Below are 18958 nucleotides of genomic sequence, written 5' to 3'. Positions count from 1 at the left end.
CGATCTCCTAACCTCGTGATCCGCCCGCCTCAGCCTCCTAAAGTGCTGGGATTACAGGCGTGGGTAACCGCACGCGGCCGAAAGACACTGTTTTTAATTAAAAGAGAAGTAGAATGTAAAGATTTGGAAAATTCCCAGCCTGGTCAGAACAGAAAGAATAAAAAAGTGTGTTTAAGAAAGAAAACTAAGGGTAAAAGTGTGTTTAAGAAAGAAAACTAAGGGTGTGACCAAGCAACCATTTAATCAGGAGATTAGTATGGCTAGAAGGAAGCCAGGTGCTATTCATCCAGACAATGGGAGAGTAACATTGAAGGCATTCCAGATATCTTCAGGGCTGCTATACCCGTCACAGGCTTAGAGGGATAAGGCCTTGAGGGCAGAACAGTTTCAAGGGAGGGGTCCAAGATGCCCAAGGGACTTTGGGGCTTGCTGTCCAGGGCCACCTCAGGTCTCTGTTCCCCAATCTCGCACAGCAGTCCTTGGCCACCCCAGCTGTGGCTCAAGTGGGCTCAGGTGTGGCTGAGTTGCCACACCACAAGTGGGCTGCCACTCAAGAGGACACAAGCAGTGAGCCTTGGTGGCATCAACATAGTGCTAACTCTGCAGGTGCGCAGAGTGCACAAACTGTAGAAGCATAGCTACCTCCACCCACATTCCAAAAGATGCCTCAAACAGCCTCAGGGTCCAGGAAATGACTTGCTGCAGGAGGAGAGCCACAGATGAGAGCATCCACTAGGGCAATGCTTAATGGAGACACAGGAGTGGGGCTGCCCCCAAGATCTCAGACCTGTGAAGTCACCAGCAGGGCATGAAAATTCAATGCATGAAACATGAACGTGTTCTGTGGTCAGCAAAGTCATGGAGTCAGGGCTGCCCAAGGCCTTGGGAGCCCAACCCCTGCCCCACTGTGTTCAGATGGCAGGACATGGAGTCAAAGAAGATGATTATTCTTTTTTAATTTTTAAAAAATATTTTTAAATTATACATTTATATTTTACTTAACATTTATGTATTTATTTATTTTTTAAAAATTGTATTTGAAACAGAGTTTCCCCTCTGTCGCCCAGGCTGGAGTGCAATGGCATCATCTCGGCTCACTGCAACCTCCACCTCCCTGGCTCAAGCGATTCTCCTGCCTCAGCCTCCCAAGTAGCTGAGATTGCAGGCGCCCGCCACTATGGCTGGCTAATTTTGTTCTGTTTTGTTTTGTTTTGTTTTATTTTGTTTTGTTTTGTGACAGAGTTTTGCTCTTGTTGCCCAGGCTGGGGTGCAACGTGTGATCTCTGCTCACTGCAACCTCCGCCTCCTGGGTTCAAGCGATTCTCCTGCCTCAGCCTCCCAAGTAGCTGAGATTGCAGGCGCCCGCCACTATGGCTGGCTAATTTTGTTCTGTTTTGTTTTGTTTTGTTTTATTTTGTTTTGTTTTGTGACAGAGTTTTGCTCTTGTTGCCCAGGCTGGGGTGCAACGTGTGATCTCTGCTCACTGCAACCTCCGCCTCCTGGGTTCAAGCGATTCTCCTGCCTCAGTCTCCTGAGTAGCTGAGATTACAGGCATGCGTCACCACGCCCTGCTAATTTTGTATTTTTAGTAGAGACAGGGTTTCTCCATGTTGGTGAGGCTGGGCTCAAACTCCCAACCTCAGGTGATCTGCCCACCTTGGCCTCCCAAAGTGCTAGGATTACAGGTGTGAGCCACTGCACCCAACCCATTTATTTTTAAGGTAGAGGTGGGTTCTCGCTATGCTGCCCAGGCTGGTCTTGAACTCCTGGACTCAAGAAATCCTCCCACCTTGGCCTCCAAAATGCTGGGATTACAGGGGTGAGCTGTCACACCTAGCCAAATATTATTCTTGAGTTTTAAGATTTAATGTTATTTATTCTGTTGGGTTTTGGACTACTTGGGACCTGTTACTCCTTCCTTCTTTCCTATTGCACCCTTTTGGAATGAGAATGTTTATGCTATGCCTATTTCACTATTGTATTTTGGAAACATGTACTTGTTTGATTCCACAGATTCACAACTGGAGCACAATTTGCCTCCGGAAGAATCACACCTTGAGTCTCACTCGTATTTGATTTACATGAGACTTTTGGTTTTAGACTTTTGAGTTGATTCTGGAAGGAGTTAAAACTTTAGGGGCTACTGGAATGAAATTAATGCATTTTGTACGTAAGAAGGACATAAGTTTTTGGGGGGATGTGGAGCAGAATGCTATGGTTTGGATGTATCCTCTCCAAAATTCAGACGTTTCCAGTGGGCTGAGGTTAAGAGATGGAATATTTAAGAGATGATTATGCCATGAGGGCTCCTTCCTAATGAGGGATGAAGACACAAATGGGATAAATAAGTGAATGGGATTAAGGCTCTTATAGGCCGGGCGCGGTGGCTCAAGCCTGTAATCCCAGCACTTTGGGAGGCCGAGGTGGGTGGATCACGAGGTCAGGAGATCGAGACTATCCTGGCTAACATGGTGAAACCCCGTCTCTACTAAAAATACAAAAAACTAGCCGGGCGTGGTGGCGGGCGCCTGTAGTCTCAGCTACTTGGGAGGCTGAGGCGGGAGAATGGCATGAACCCGGGAGGCGGAGCTTGCAGTGAGCCGAGATCACGCCACTGCACTCCAGCCTAGGAGCACAGCGAGACTCCGTCTCAAAAAAAAAAAAAAAAAAAAAAAGAGGCTCTTATAAAAGAGGCTTCATGCAGCACTCGGCTAGCTTGCTTGCTTGCCTTTCTGCCTTCTGCCATGAGATGACACAGCAGAGGGCCCTCACCCGATGGTGGCAACTTGATCTTGGACTTCCCAGTCTTCAGAACTGTGACAAATAAATTTCTTTTCTTTATAAATTGTTTAGTCTGTGGTATTCTTTTTTTAAATTGATATATCATAGTTGTACATATTTGGAGGGTACATATGATATTTCGATACATGTGTATAATTTTTTTTTTTTTTTTTGAGGTGGAGTCTCACTCTGTCACCCAAGCTGGAATGCAGTTGCACTATCCTGGCTCACTGCAGCTTCCACCTCCCTGGCTCAGGTGATTCTCCTGCCTCAGCTTCCTGAGTAGCTGGGATTACAGGCACCCACCACCACGCTTGGTTAATTTTTGTATTTTCAGTAGAGATGGGGTTTCACCATGTTGGCCAGGCTAGTCTCAAACTCCTGACCTCAAGTGATCCACCTGCCTCCGCCTCCCAAAGTGTTGGGATTACAGGCGTGAGCCACCACATCCAGCCAAGTATACAATATTAATCATCAAATCAGGGTAATTGGGATATTCTTCACCTCGAACATTTATCTTTCTTTGTGTTTGGAAGTCTGTGATATTCTTTTATAGCAGCACAAATGGACTAAGACAGAAGCTCTTCACAGATCTTAAAAAGAGGAGTTAAAAATAAAAATTTGGCAGTAGCCTCTATAGAATACAGTATGTCAGTTCCTCAAAAAAACATTTAAAAATTATCATATGATCCAGCAATCCTAATTCTGGGTATATGTATAAAAGAATTGAAAGGGATCTTGAGGAGACATTTGTATATCCATACTTATAGCAGCATTATTCACAATAGTTAAAAAGTGGAAGCAAGCCCAGTGTCCATTGATGGATGAATGGACCAACAAAATGTGGTATATACGTGCAGTGGAACATTATTCAGCCTTAAAAAGGATGAAATTCTGACACATGCTACAATATGGATGAACCCTGAGGACATTATGCTAAGTGAAATAAGCCAGTCACAAAAAGAAATCCTGTCTGACTCCACTTATATGAGGAACCTAGAGTCATCAAATTAATACAGACAGAAAGTAGAATGGTGGCTGCCAGGGGCTGGGGGAAGGGAGAAGGGGAGTTAGTGTTTAATGGGGACAGAGATTCAGTTTGGGAAGATGAAAAAGTTCTGGAGATGGATGTAGTGATTACACACCAATGTGAATGTACTTAACACCACTGAACTGTGCACTTGAAAATTGTTAAGATGCTAATTTTTTTTTGAGACAGGGGCTTGTCCTGTTGCCCAGGCTGGAGTGCAGTAACACAATCATAGCTTACTGTAACCTTGAATTTCTGGGCTCATGTGATCCTCCTGCCTCAGCTTTCTCAGTAGCTGGGAGTACAGATCAGCATCACCACACCTGGCTAATTTTTAAATTTTTTGTGGAGATGGGGTCTCGCTATGTTGCCCAGGCTGGCCTTGAACTCCTGGTCTCAAGAGATCCTCCACCTCGGCCTCCCAAAGTGCTTGGATTACAGGTGTGAGCCACCATGCCAATTACTAGCTTCCTGGATTGTCACTAGAGATAGCACCTCGCTTCCTGCAAGTTTGACTTATAGCAGACTGGCACCCGGGCTGGTTACCATAGATAAAAGAGGTTGTGACTGGGCACAGTGCCTCACGCCTGCAATCCCAGCACTTTGGGAGGTCGAGGCAGGTGGATCACTTGAGCCCAGTAGTTCAAGACCAGTCTGGCCAACATGGTGAAACCCCATCTCTACTAAAAATTCAAAAATTAGCTGGGCATGGTGGTGGACACCTGTAATCCCAGCTACTCAGGAGCCTGAGGCAGGAGAATCAATTGAACCCAGGAGGCGGAGGTTGCAGTGAGCCCAGATCGCGCCGCTGCACTCCAGCCTGGACAACAGAGTAAGACTCTGTCTCAAGAAAAAAAAGGTTGTTAGGTTGTTTTCCTGGGTAGGTGGCTGCAGGTTGTGCTTCAGAGTTCTAGTTGTACAAATGGGCTGGTTGTCTATTTTGTATACAACTCTACAAAAGGTAACCCAGTAAATTAATAAATTGGTGATTTGCATTATACATTTGTCTGATAGGTTTGGGTTAGTATGAGTTACGGCCCCAAAGTCTGACCAACTCTGCAAATACTCAGGATAAGTTCCAGAAATGACAAGGAGCAGCCTAGGATCTGGTAATGAGATCCAGGTGTCAGAGAAGGGGCCTAAAATCTCTCCTTTCAGAGAGATTAATAGACATTGATCTCCTGAAAACCATCATGTGATTTCTCTTTAGAATTTTAACATTCATAGCAAATTAGGGGGAAATACGCCTGTCAGATGACACAGTTCTTTGAATCTGATTAGACAGTAGAATATAAAAAACAGTGTCCGGGTGCGGTGGCTCATGCCTGTAATCCCAGCACTTTGGGAGGCCAAGGAGGCCAGATCACGAGGTCGGCTGTTCAAGACCATCCTGGCCAACATGGTGAAACCCTGTCTCTACTAAAAATATGAAAAATAGCTGGGTGTGGTGCCAGGCACCTGTAATCCCAGCTACTTGGGAGGCTGAGGCAGAAGAATCATTTGAACCCGGGAGTTGGAGCTTGCAGTGAACCGAGATCAAGCCATTGTACTCCACCCTGGGTGACAGGGCAAGACTCTGTCTCAAAAAAAGAAAAAAAAACAGTGACAGATTTCGAGTTGGATTATTTATTTAAATTAGAGTTCTGTTTCTTGTTGGGGTTAGTATTAGGTTTCAGGATAAATTTAGTGCTAAAGTTGGCATTGGGCTTAGGGCTATTAAAATGAGCATTAGGACTAGAGTTGTTTTTAGTTGTAGAATTGGGGTTAGAATCAGAATGAGAGTAAGGGTTTACATTGGAGTTTTGTTAATCCGGGGTTTGTTTAATGATAGAGTTAATATGAGGGTAAAGATTAGTGCCGAGGTTTAGTGATATTATTAACAGTTAAATTGAAGGTTAACGATAGTGTTGGAGTTAGGGTTAGAGGTGGCAATGTGGTGAAGTTTATTACTATAGTAAGGTTAATATTTGGGGTTAGTTCAAATATCAGAGTTAGAATTAGTATTCGGTTACGGCTAAATTTGGTGTTAGAGTTGAATTTGAATTAGTTTTGGCAATATGATTATATTTATGATTATGATTAGGCTTAGTATTTGGTTGGCGTGAGGATTACATTTAGAGTTAGGGTTGGAGTTAAGGATATCGTTAGTGTTTAGGTTAATGGGGTGGAGTAGAGGTAAAGTTGATTATCAGAGCTGGAGTTAGAGTTAGGGTTACAGTTAGTTTAGGGTTCAGTTTAAGGTTAGGGTTAGTTTTAGGTTTGAAGTTCAGGTTAGGATTAAATTACATTTGGGTTAGGCTTAGTGTTATGATTTAGAATTAATGCTAATTTGGGGATTGGGTGTGGTTAGAGTATTGTTAGTGACACATTTTGTTAAATTCAGAATTAGGATTAGAGTGAGGATGTGGGTCATTGTTGGAATTAGGGTAGAGTTTGTTAGTAGAGCTGTTTGTTGTTAGGGTCAGGAGTTAGGTTTAGAGAGAGCTCTTGGATTAAGATTTGTATTCTGTTTTGATAAGGTTATGTTTTATTTAATATAGGTGCTAACTTGGGTGTTTGACTAGGGTTAGGTTTAAGGTAAAAGTTAGATTAGACTTGAGTCAGGCTTAATGTTATGGTTAGATTTATGATTAGGGATAGAAATAGGGTTAGGATTAAAATCAATGACAGACTTAGCTTTTGGGTTGATGCTAGTTAGGGTCTTGTTAGGCTAGAATTACAGTGAAAGTTAGGTTTAGGATTAAAATTGTGTTTGGAGAGTCAATGATAAAGTTACTGAGACAAAAGAATTCACTAACATAACTGGGATATAAAATTAACACACAGTTCAGTACCATAAAACAGAGTGGAAAACTTTTAAAATAAATAAATAAAATTAACACACAGGAATCAATAATGCCCTACATATACACAAATCTCAACCAGTCAGAGTATACAGTGGTAGCAAACATTCTATATGTAACAGCACAAAAAAAGGTCAAATACTTAGGTCAAACCTAAAATATGCAAAACCTGGCTGAGTGCAGTGGCTCACAACTGTAATCCCAGCACTTTGGGAGGCTGAGGCCGGCAGATCACTTGAGGTCAGGAGTTTGAGATCAGCCTGGCCAACATGGCAAAACCCGTCTCTACTAAAAATACAAAAATTGGCCTGGTATGGTAGCGGGCACCTGTAATCCCAGCTACTCAGAAGGCTGAGGCAGGAGAATCACTTGAACCTGGGAGGCAGAGGTTGCAATGAGCCAAGATTGTACCACTGCACTCCAGCCTGGGTGACACAGCAAGACTCCATCTCAAAAAATAAATAAATAAATATACGATAAAATAAAATGTGCAAAACCTATATCAGCCTGTAAAATACAAGGCTAGGTGTGAATAAATGGAAGATATTTGTCCCTTGTTCTCGGACAGACAAGTCAACATCATTATGATGTCAGTTTTCTCTAAGCAAATTTATAAATTTGACACAATTCCAGTGAAAACACCAATTATGAATATAAACAAGTTATACTAAAGTTCATATAGAAAAATTAGAAGGAAACAGTAGCCAGGAAATCACTGAAAAAGAGACGCTACAAGAGGTCAGGAATTCGAGACCAGCCTGACCAACATAGTGAAACCTCATCTCTACTAAAAATACAAAAATTAGCTGGGTATGTTGACATGCACCTGTAATCCCAGCGACTCAGGAGGCTGAAGCACGACAGTCACTTGAACCCAGGAGGTGGAGGTTGCAGTGAGCCAAGATCATGCCACTGCTCTCCAGCCTGGGTGACAAAAAAAAAAGTTACCATTGCCAGAAATAGAGTAAAGAAGACAATAGGATCTCTCTTCATTATTTCTTACAATTACATGTGAATCTACAATTATTTCAAAATAAAAAGTTTAATTTAAAAAATTCTTTTTGAGACAGGTCTCGCTCTGTCACCGACGCTAGAGTGCAGTGGCATGATGGGCTCAAGCAATCCTTTCACCCTGCCTCTCAAGTAGCTGGGACTGGGACCACAGGTACATGTCACCATGCCTGGCTAATTTTTAAATATCTTTGTAGAGGTGGGGTCTCCCTGTGTTACCCAGGCTGGTCTCAACCTTCTGGGGTCAAACAATTCTTCCACCTTGGCCTCCCAAATTGCTGGGACTACAGACATGAGCCACTACACGCCCCCCCTTAATTTATTTTTATTTATTTATTATTTATTATTGTTATTTTTTTTTTTGAGATGGAGTCTAGCTCTGTTGCCCAGGCTGGAGTGCAGTGGTGCAATCTCAGCTCACTGCAAGCTCCGCCTCCTGGGTTCACGCCATTCTCCTGCCTCAGCCTCCCCAGTAGCTGGGACTACAGGCACCTGCCACCACACCCGTCTAATTTTTTGTATTTTTAGTAGAGACAGGGTTTCACCGTGTTAGCCAGGATGGTCTTGATCTCCTGACCTCGTGATCCACCCGCCTTGGCCTCCCAAAGTGCTGGGATTACAGATGTGAGCCACTGTGCCCAGTCTCCCACCCTTAATTTAAAAATTTAAAAGTAGGGCTGGGCATGGTGGCTCAGGCCTGTAATCCCAGTACTTTGGGAGGCCAAGGCGGGAGGATAACTTGAGTCCTGGAGTTCAAGACCAGTTTGGGCAACATAGGGAGATCCTGCCTCTACAAAAAATTTAAAAATTAGCCAAGTGTGGTGGTGCACGCCTGTGGTCCCTACTACTCAGGAGGCTGAGGTGGGAGGATTGCTTGAGCCTAGGAGGTTGAAGCTGCAATAAGTTGTGATTGCACCACTGCACTGCAGCCTGGGCAACAGAGTGAGACCCTGTCTCAAAAAAAAAGGAGAAAATAAGACCAACAATCTGATAGAAAAATGGGCAAAAGCTATAAACAGACAATCCACACACACAAAAAAAGCCATAAATATGTGAAAAGATGTTTGATGTCATTCAAAATTAAATAACTGCAAATGAAAACTACATTCACACATGAGATTAAAAATTGTAAAAATGGCCTGGTGCGGTGGCTCATGCCTGTAATCCCAGCACTTTGGGAGGCCGAGGTGGGCGGATCACGAAGTCAGGAGATCGAGACCATCCTGGCTAACATGGTGAAACCCGTCTCTACGAAAAATACAAAAAAAATTAGCCAGGCGTCCTGGCGGGTGCCTGTAGCCCCAGCTACTCCAGAGGCTGAGGCAGGAGAAAGGCGTGAACCTGGGAGGCAGAGCTTGCAGTGAGCTGAGATTGTGCCACTGCACTCCAGCCTGGGCAACAGAGTGAGGCTCTGTCTCAAAAGAAAAAAAAAATCTTAAAAATATGACAGTGCACTCTGTCGGTGAGGCTCTTGGGAAAGAAGTACTCTCATATGTTGGTGGTGAGAATATAATTTTTTTTTTTTTTTTTTTTTTGAGCAAGATCTTGCTCTGTCACCCAGGCTGGAATGCAGTGGTGGGACCATAGCTCATGGCAGCCTCAAACACCTGGACTGAAGCAACCTTCAAGCCTCAGCCTTGGAAAGTACTGAGATTACAGGAATGAGCTACAGTGGCAAGCTGATATTTTGTTAATAGATTTTCTGTTTTAGGTTTATAGAAAAATTGAGCAGGTAGTACAGATTTCCCATGTATTCCCTCTCCCTACTACACATATGGCTTCCTGCTTGTTAACATCTTGCATTAGTGTGCTACATTTGTTACAACTGATAAACCAATATTGATACATTAGTGACTAAAGTTCACAATTTACATTAAGATTCACTCTGTGTTGTATGGTTCTATGGGTTTTAACAAATACATAATGTCATGTATCTACCATTACAGTGTTCTATAGAATAGCTTGACTTCTTTCTAAACCCCTGGCAACCACTGAGTGATCTTTTTACGGTGTCCATAATTTTACCTTTTCCAGAATGTCATATTGTTGGAATAATACAGTATGTAGGCTTTTCAGACTGGTTTCTTTCAATTACCAAAATGCATTTAAGTTTCCTCCATGTCTTTTCACGGCTTTGTGTTATTTCTTATAATTACGTATTAATCTACAATTATTTCAAAATAAAAACTTAAAAAAATTTTTTGAGACAGGGTCTTGCTTTGTCACCCAGGCTGCAGTGTAGTGGCGTGATCAGCCAGGTTCTTGGGTGATCAAAAGCTTAATCATGGATCTTGATTAAGAGCCATGGCTTGGTGGCTCTTTTTTTTCTTTAATAGTTGAATAATATTTCATTTTATGGATGTATCGCAGTTTGTTTATTCATTCACCTACTGAAGAATAACTTGGTTACTTGCAGGCTTTGGCAACTATGAATAAAGCTGCCATAAACATTTGTGTGCAGGTTTTTTGTGTCTGGACCTAGTTTTCAATTCATTTGGGTAAATACCGAGGAACGCAATTGCTGGAACATATGGTAAGAATATGTTTAGATTTTAAAGAAACTGCCAAACTGTCTTCCATGTGGCTGTCTCATTTCGCATTCCCACTAGCAATGAATGAGAGTTCTTGATGCTACACATCCTCGTCATCATTTGGTATTGTCAGTGTTTTGGATTTTGCCCATTTTAACTGGGGTGTAGTGGTATGTCATTGCTGTTTCCATTTGCGTCTCTCCAATGATATATGATGTTAAGCATCTTTTCATATGCTTATTTGACATCTGTATATCTTCTTGGTGAGGTGTCTAGATCTTTTTCCTTTTTTTTTTTTTTTTTGTATTTTTTAGTAGAGACGGGGTTTCACCGTGTTAGCCAGGATGGTCTCGATCTCCTGACCTTGTGATCCGCCCGTCTCGGCCTCCCAAAGTGCTGGGATTACAGGCTTGAGCCACCGCGCCCGGCCTCCTTTTTTTTTTTTGAGACAGAGTTTTGCTCTTGTCGCCCAGGCTGGAGTGCAGTAGCGCGATCTCAGCTCACTGTAAGCTCCGCCTCCCAGGTTCACACCATTCTCCTGCCTCAGCCTCCTGAGTAGCTGGGACTACAGGTGCCCACCACCACGCCCGGCTAATTTTTTGTATTTTTTAGCAGAGACGGGGTTTCACTGTGTTAGCCAGGATGGTCTCCATCTCCTGACCTCGTGATCCACCCACCTCGGCCTCCCAAAGTGCTGGAATTACAGGCGTGAGCCACCACTCCCAGCCTATATTATATTTTATTTCTATAGAAGTTCTTTCTATACTTTGGATACAAGCCCTCTATTATATATGTGTTTTGCAAATATTTTCTCCCAGTGTATAGCTTGTCTTTTCATTCTCTTAATAATGGTTTTCACAGAGCAAATATTTTTAGTTTTAATGAAGTCCAGGTTATTAATTATTTCTTTCATGGTTCATACTTTTGGTGTTATATCTAAAGAATCATTACCATACCCAAAGTCATATAGGTTTTCTCCCATGTTATCATCTAGGAGTTTTATAGTTTTGTGTTTTATATTTAGGTCTATGATTCATTTTGAGTTAATTTTTGTGAAAGGCATAAGATATCTGTCTGTCTAGATTCTTTTTTTTTTTCTTTTTGGCATATGGATGTCCAATTGTTCTAACACCATTTGTTTTTGTTTATTTGTTTGTTTTTTGAAACGGAGTCTCGCTCTGTTGCCCATGCTGGAGTGCAGTGGCACAATCTCAGCTCACTGCAACCTCTGCCTCCCAGGTTCAAGTGGTTCTCCTACCTCAGCCTCTTGCTGGGATTACAAGCGCTCGCCACCACGCCCAACTAATTTTTGTATTTTTAGTAGGGACAGGGTTTTGTCATGTTGGCCAGTCTGGTCTCAAACTCCTGACCTCAAGTGATCCCCCTGCCTCGGCCTCCCGAAGTGCTGGGATTACAGGGGTGAGCCACCGTGCCCCAACACCAATTATTTAAAAGATTTCTTTGCTCCATTATATTGTCTTTGCTCCTGTGTCAAAGATCAGTTGACTGTATTTGTGTGGGTCTATTTCTGGGCTCTGTATTGTGTTCCATTGATCTATTGTCTATTCTTTCACCAATACTGTAGCTTTATAGTAAGTCTTTTTTATTTTTTATTTATTTATTTTTTTTGAGAGAGTCTTGCTTTGTCACCCAGGCTGGAGTATGGTGGCACAATCCTGGCTCACTGCAACCTCTGCCTCCCAGGTTCAAGCGATTCTCCTGCCTCAGCCTCCAGAGTAACTAAGATTACAGGCACACACCCAGTTAATTTTTTGTATTTTTAGTAGATACAGAGTTTCGCCATGTTGGCCAGGCTGGTCTCGAACTCCTGACCTCAGGTGATCCACCTGCCTTGGCCTCCCAAAGTGCCACCGCACTTCACAGGCATGAGCACAGGATTACAGGATTACAGGCATGAGCCACCTAGCTTTATAGTAAGTCTTGAAGTCAGGTAGTATCAGTTTTCTGACTATGTTCTTCATTTTCAATACTGCGTGGCTATCCTGGGTCTTTTGCCTTTCTGTATAAACTTTATAATTAGTTTGTTTATATCTAAAAAATAACTTTTGATTTGGATTGCATTAAATGTATAGCTCTAGTTGGGAAGGACTGACATCCTGACAATAGTGACTCTTTCTGTCCATGAACATGGGATGTCTCTCCATTTATCTAGTTTTTTTATTTCTTTCATCAGAGTTATATGGTTTTTCTCATATAGAACTTGTACATATTTCTTAGATTTATACCTATTTCCTCTTTTCCCTTTTTTTGTGCTAATATGAATGCTGTCTCTTTAAAAATTCAGGCCAAGTGCAGTGGCTCACATCTGTAATCTCAGTGCTTTGGAAGGCCTAGTTGGGAGGCTTGCTTGAGGCCAGGAGTTCAAGATCAGCCTGGGCAAATAGCGAGACTCTGTCTCTACAGAAAAAATTAAAACTTAGCTGGGCGTGGTGGCATCCACCTGTAGTCCTAGCTACTTGGGAGACTGAGCGGAGGACTGCTTGAGCCAGGGAGTTTGAGGTTACAGTGAGCTATGATCATTCCAGCTCACTGGCTGGAATGTTGTTGCATTCCAGCCTGGGCAACAACAAAGCAAGACCCTATCTCTTAAAAAATTCAATTGTTCATTACTGGTATATCAGAAAACAATTGACTTTTATACATTAACCTGGTATCTTGCAACCTTGCTATAATTGTTTATTAGCTTCAGGTGGTTTTGTTTTTGTTTTTGTTATTCACTACGTAGACAATCATGCCATCTTTAAAAAGTTTTATTTCTTTTTTAGTTTTTATTATTTATTTATTTTGAGATGGAGTCTTGCTCTGTTGCCCAGGCTGGAGTGCAGTGGCACGATCTCGGCTCACTGCAACCTCCACCTGCCAAGTTGCCAGGTTTCTTCTTTTTTTTTTTTTTTGAGACAAAGTCTCACTCTGTCATTTAGGCTAGAGTGCAGTGGCGCAATCTCGGCTTACTGCAAACTCTGCCTCCTGGGTTCATGCCATTCTCTCGCCTCAGCCTCCTGAGTAGCTGGGACTACAGGTGCCCACCACCAAGCCTGGCTTATTTTTATTTATTTATTTATTTTTGAGATGGAGTCTTGCTCTGTCGTCCAGGCTGGAGTGCAGTGGTGTGATCTCGGCTCACTGCAACCTCCGGTTCCTGGGGTTCACGCCATTCTCCTACCTCCCTACCTCAGCCTGCCAAGTAGCTGGGACTACAGACGCTCACCATCATGCCCAGCTAATTTTTTGTATTTTTTAGTAGAGACAGGGTTTCACCATGTTAGCCAGGATGGTCTCGATCTTCTGACCTCGTGATCCGCCCACCTCGGCCTCCCAAAGTGCCGGGATTACAGGCATAAGCCGCCGCGCCCAGCCTCTTATTTTTTGTATTTTTAGTAGAGACGGGGTTTCACCGTGTTAGCCAGGATGGTCTCGATCTCCTGACCTCGTGATCCGCCCACCTTGGTCTCCAAAAGTGCTGGGATTACAGGCATGAGCCACCACGCCCGGCCAACACCTGCCAGGTTTAAGCGATCCTCCCACCTCAGCCTCCGGAGCAGCTGAGATTATAGGCGCCCACCACCACGCCCGGCTCATTTTTGTATTTTTAATAGAGACAGGGTTTCACCATGTTGGCCAGGCTGGTCTCGAACTCCTCACCTCAGGTGATCCACTCACCTTGGCCTCCCAAATTGCTGCGATTACAGGCGTGAGCCGTTGCACCCAGCCTTATTTCTTTTTTAAAAAATCATTCTGGCCCAGCACAGTGGCTCATGCCTGTAATTCCCAGGACTTTGAGAGACTGAGGTGGATGGATCGCAAGATCAGCAGTTCAAGACCAGCCTGGCCAACATAGTGAAATGCCATCTCTGCTAAAAATACAAAAAAACTTAGCTGGGCGTGGTGGTGGGCACCTGTGGTCCTAGCTACTTGGGAGACTTAGGCAGGAGAATCACTGGAACCCGTGAGCTGAAGGTTGTGGTGAGCTGGGATCATGCCACTGCACTCCAGCCTGGGTGACACAGCAAGACTGTCTCAGAAAATAAAAAATAAAAAAAGTCATCCTGTATACTTAGCCAAGTTGTCCAGTACAGTGTTGAAAAAGAGTGGTAAGAAGGAACATCCTTGCTTTGTTCCTGATCTTAATGGGAAAGCTTCAAGTTCCTCATCATTAAATATGGACAATATTCATTTCTATTTCTGCCATCTATTGGGTCTACATATATCATTAACTTTAAAACATGACACAAACCACAGCTTGTGTTAATTAATTTCCCTGACCATTACACATTTCTTATATACTAGATTCTGTTAAACAAATGCATTGTATTTTTAAATTTTGTGTCTTCAAAAGGTCATACTGATCTATTTCTTTTGTCACATGGATATACATGGACAAATATATACGTGCAATATGTATATATGATCATATAGACATATATAGCAACATAGACATAGATATAGATGTTACATACATATAACCAGTTTAGCTGAAGAGCTCTAGTTCATTGGCCCCTAATGCAGAGTTTCTGGCAGGTAACCAAGTATGTCTATTCCAGACATGTATGAAGAATTTGGGAAATAACCGAAGGTGGGTTTGCAGAACACTGGGCCCACTACAGCACCACCTACCTCAACCTCCACCTGCTCCTCTCTGATCTGTGGTCCACAGAGGTTTCTCTGGGTCTTTGCTCATTCCCCTTTCCCCAGAGCACAGCCATCTTGCAAGTACCTCTGGCAACACCTAGGAGAGAGAGTCACAGCTCATTCCTGTGGACATGTCCCAGGGTCACCTTGCTTCAAGGGGTCCCACTTTGTGACATGGCTCAGATTCAGGAGTGGAGAAAGAAGTCTCCAATTTCCATTTTAGTAACTCAGAGCAGGGTAAGAGGTTTTGTTTTTTTTTGGTTTTTTTTTTTGTTTTTTTTTTTGTTTGAGACGGAGTCTCGCTCTGTCGCCCAGGCTGGAGTGCAGTGGCCGGATCTCAGCTCACTGCAAGCTCCGCCTCCCGGGTTCACGCCATTCTCCTGCCTCAGCCTCCCGAGTAGCTGGGACTACAGGCGCCCGCCACCTCGCCCGGCTAGTTTTTTGTATTTCTTAATAGAGACGGGGTTTCACCGTGTTAGCCAGGATGGTCTCGATCTCCTGACCTCGTGATCCGCCCGTCTCGGCCTCCCAAAGTGCTGGGATTACAGGCTTGAGCCACCGCGCCCGGCCGAGGTTTTGTTTTTACAGTGTAGATAAGACCCTTGTACGCTGCCTAACTCACTCAGTCCTAGGATTGATACCATAATTATTTTAGTCATTGTTCTAATGGCTTCTAATAATGCTTTTATTGGTCCAATACCTGCTAAGAAATTTACAGCAGATGGTGTCATTAAGTAACGAGAACACACATATCTCTAAGTCATGGCCATTGCTTTTTGGTCATTTTCACTAATCCAGACAATTAAGAAAATCCATTTTTATACTTATTCAGAGGTCCCCACTTCTGCTCCCACTGCTGTTCAGCTCAGACTTGTGTCTTGTAGAAGAGTTAATGTGCATGTGTCTGTGAGGGGTGACATGCCATCTCATCCCCTCTATCTTTTATCCAATGTCTTATCCCCTCAGGGTCTCTCACCCACCTGGGACCCAGCAATGTTGTGGCTGAAGAGGGGATGATTCTGGTTCCTGCCTGGTTGTGCCCCATCTGTCACTGACGCTGTTAGAGGGTGGGAGATGCAGCAGTCTCAGCTGGCAGGGGGCTTGCTATGTGACCATGCATACTTTTATTTGGGGGGCTGACATCTCTCATGTGGAGGACCCCTTCACCAAAATGGAGTAGCCATGGCCCATTGGCCCCTTGAGACATGTGTGCCTCCTGCTCTTTTCTGTTTGGGGAGCCCTTTGCTCAGCCTGGAGGCCCTCCATGGGGCAGCAGGTCCTCTGCCCCACTGGCTACACCCTATGCTCCATCATTTTAGGCCAGAGGAGCACCAGAGCCTCTTCTGTGCCCAGTGAGAAATGCAAGACTCAAATTGAAGTGAGTCCTTATCTGTAGGGAAGAGTTCTTCCCATTCTCTTTGCACTCTGCCTCGATTCTTACCCTGCTCCTGCCTTCAGAAGTCTCCAGATGATCCATGCCTGTAAGTCTCACCCTCCTGACTTCATGGGACAGGTGTGCAGGGGAGGGCTGGGAGAAGGGCATTATTCTTAAACTTCTAGAAAGACTTTTCTTTGACTCTACTCTCACAGGAGCCTTCTTATAGAATATAGTTACAAATCTCAAATCAATTTTGGAATTTCTAAAATATGGAGAGAGCCTGGAGTATTGACATGGCATTCATGAATGTGCTGGGGAGGCTGCCAAGCACCAGCCCAGAGAAAACAGCCTTCAGAATTTCAACTTATTTTGCCACATGTAATTTTATAACACAACCACAAAGTTTCCTTGGCTATTCAAAGAATCAATCCATCAAGTTTTTTACATTTTTTTATTTGCAAGACTGTTGTCTGTTAAGAGATGATGCTCATAAAACTTTTGAACTATGATAGATTTCAGTAAAATCAATGAATACTAAAATATAATAAAACATTAGGGCCAGGCACAGTGGCTCACGCCTGTAATCCCAGCACTTTGGGAGGTTGAGGCGGGCGGATCATGAGGCCAGGAGTTTGAGACCAGCCTGACCAACATGGTGAAACCCTGTCTCTACTTAAAAAAACAGAAAAAAATTAGCTGGGTGTGGTGGTGCGCTCCTGTAACCCCAGCTACTTAGGAGGCTGAGGCAGGAGAATCGTTTGAACCCAGGAGGCAGTAAGCTGAGATTGCACCATTGCACTCCAGCCTGGGGGACAAGAGCGAGACTTCATCTCAAAAAAAAAAAAAAAAAATTAGACTATAAAAAGCAATCAAACTCAACGCTCCCAGAGAGCCTGCTCTCTGACAGTGAGTGAAGAAGCCCAGAATGTCTGCTTTAAGCTGCAGACCCCACAGTCTACTCTTTCCAAGCAATGAGCTTATTGGAGCTTATTTGAATAAAAGGCTGCTGCATGTTCCTGGGGTCACCCACAATTCTCAGAATGACTGCCAGGACATGGTGCAGCCACAACAGTGCTGTGACCCTGACTCTGTTCTGTGAGGTTGCATGAGGGACACCAGGCCAGTCACAGGCTGCCAGACCCAAGGACAGGGGACAAGCGGTCCCGGGCTGTCTCTCTGCAAGGACTGCTGTGCCAGTGTCAAACCTGAGAATTCCTAAAGCTGCAAAGAGGGCTACAAAGTACAGATGCCAGCCCCAGGACTTACAAGAAAGTATAACCTCTTTTCTAAAACGGCTCCCCCAAAATAAACAGGGAAGAAGCCAATCCAACAAAAGCATCCATTTCTAAAGATTCACCTTGGGAGAATGATATCATGGGAGTAAAAACAGCTATCGCCATTCCTTAATTCATGTCCCTGTTTGTACACACATCACGTTTGAGATCACAGTCATTGATAACTGTCATCTTGTCAATAAAAGCATAACACAGTTAACAACTATTTCAGGTAACAGTTACCGGCTTGACACCAGGCCCAGGTGTAGACAGAGAGATATCTATTTGCATATACTTGTGATCACCTCCATCAGAGACGGTTCACTGTCATGGACAGCAAGCTTCTTGGCGTCAGGAATTTCTTGGCGAATTGGCTGAGTTCAAATGTGGGTCTTATGTTTCCCTCTCTCTGTGCCTTGCCAGAACTCTGTGGGAGGGGTCTGTGGTCAGTATCCTCTTTGCGTCCTTCTTTCCCTGCCCCTTAGGGAGTTGATGGCAGGGTTTCTTGCTCAATCAGGCCACTGTCATCACCCAGTGTAGCTCACCACCTGCAGACTCAGAGGGGACAATGGAAGCTGCAATGTCGCTGCATCCAAGGGATCTGTGCCAAGGATACCCCCACAGCAGCAGTGGGATCCCCAATTACTGGAGCATCTCCCATGAAGGCACACAGACCCCAGCACCAACCACCCTCAGCACCACCCCGGGGTGTGTGAGCACTGGTGGGTCCATCTTCCCAGCTGCTTGGAGACAGGGGTCTCCAGGGAGTGTCCCTGCCACTCAACATCCCTGTCCACTCTCCTCAGCCCCCTCCATGCCCCAGACCCTTTAGTCTCATGTGAAGACCCTCTCCCAGGGAAAGATACATCAGTCTGTCTCCTCACAAGTAACCCAATTTTAGGAGTGGTTTTCCTGGTGGCTCCCTGCTCCCTTGCCCTCAGGGAATGCCCATTTCCTAACCACTAGGCTTCTTCCATGGTCAGCCTGTCTCATGCCCCTTGCCTATCATTACAGAGAGGAGGATGGCTCCTTCTTGGCTGTGGTTGGCTGCAATGGTGGCTCCCACTAGGTCCTGGAAGAGGGTGGCTGATCCTAGGGGTAGTTTTAAACTTGGAATGTGTTTTTACCTTTGGGCTCTGATTGGGAACAAGGGAGCGTCCACTGGACAGCTTCAAAGCATTATCTTTAGCCAGTACCTCCCAGGGTGTCCCTCATCCTTATCTCTCCTCTGTCCCCTCCTCATTCTTCCCTCCCCTTCTCCCTGAGTGCTGACCTTCCCCAGCAGACCCTGTGCCCATGGCACTCTCCCAGGGACATGCAGCTCAAAAAACATCTCCCTCGGTGATGATTTCCTCCAGCATTTTATTATGAAAATGTTCAGGTCGGGTGCGTGGCTCACACCTGTAATCCCAGCACTGTGAGGTTGAGGCAGGTAGATCACCTGAGGTTGGGAGTTCGAG

Source organism: Mandrillus leucophaeus, unplaced genomic scaffold (assembly GCF_000951045.1).
Source record: "Mandrillus leucophaeus isolate KB7577 unplaced genomic scaffold, Mleu.le_1.0 Scaffold248, whole genome shotgun sequence".
NCBI classification, from domain to species: Eukaryota; Metazoa; Chordata; class Mammalia; order Primates; family Cercopithecidae; genus Mandrillus; species Mandrillus leucophaeus.
This window is presented reverse-complemented; position numbering follows the sequence as displayed.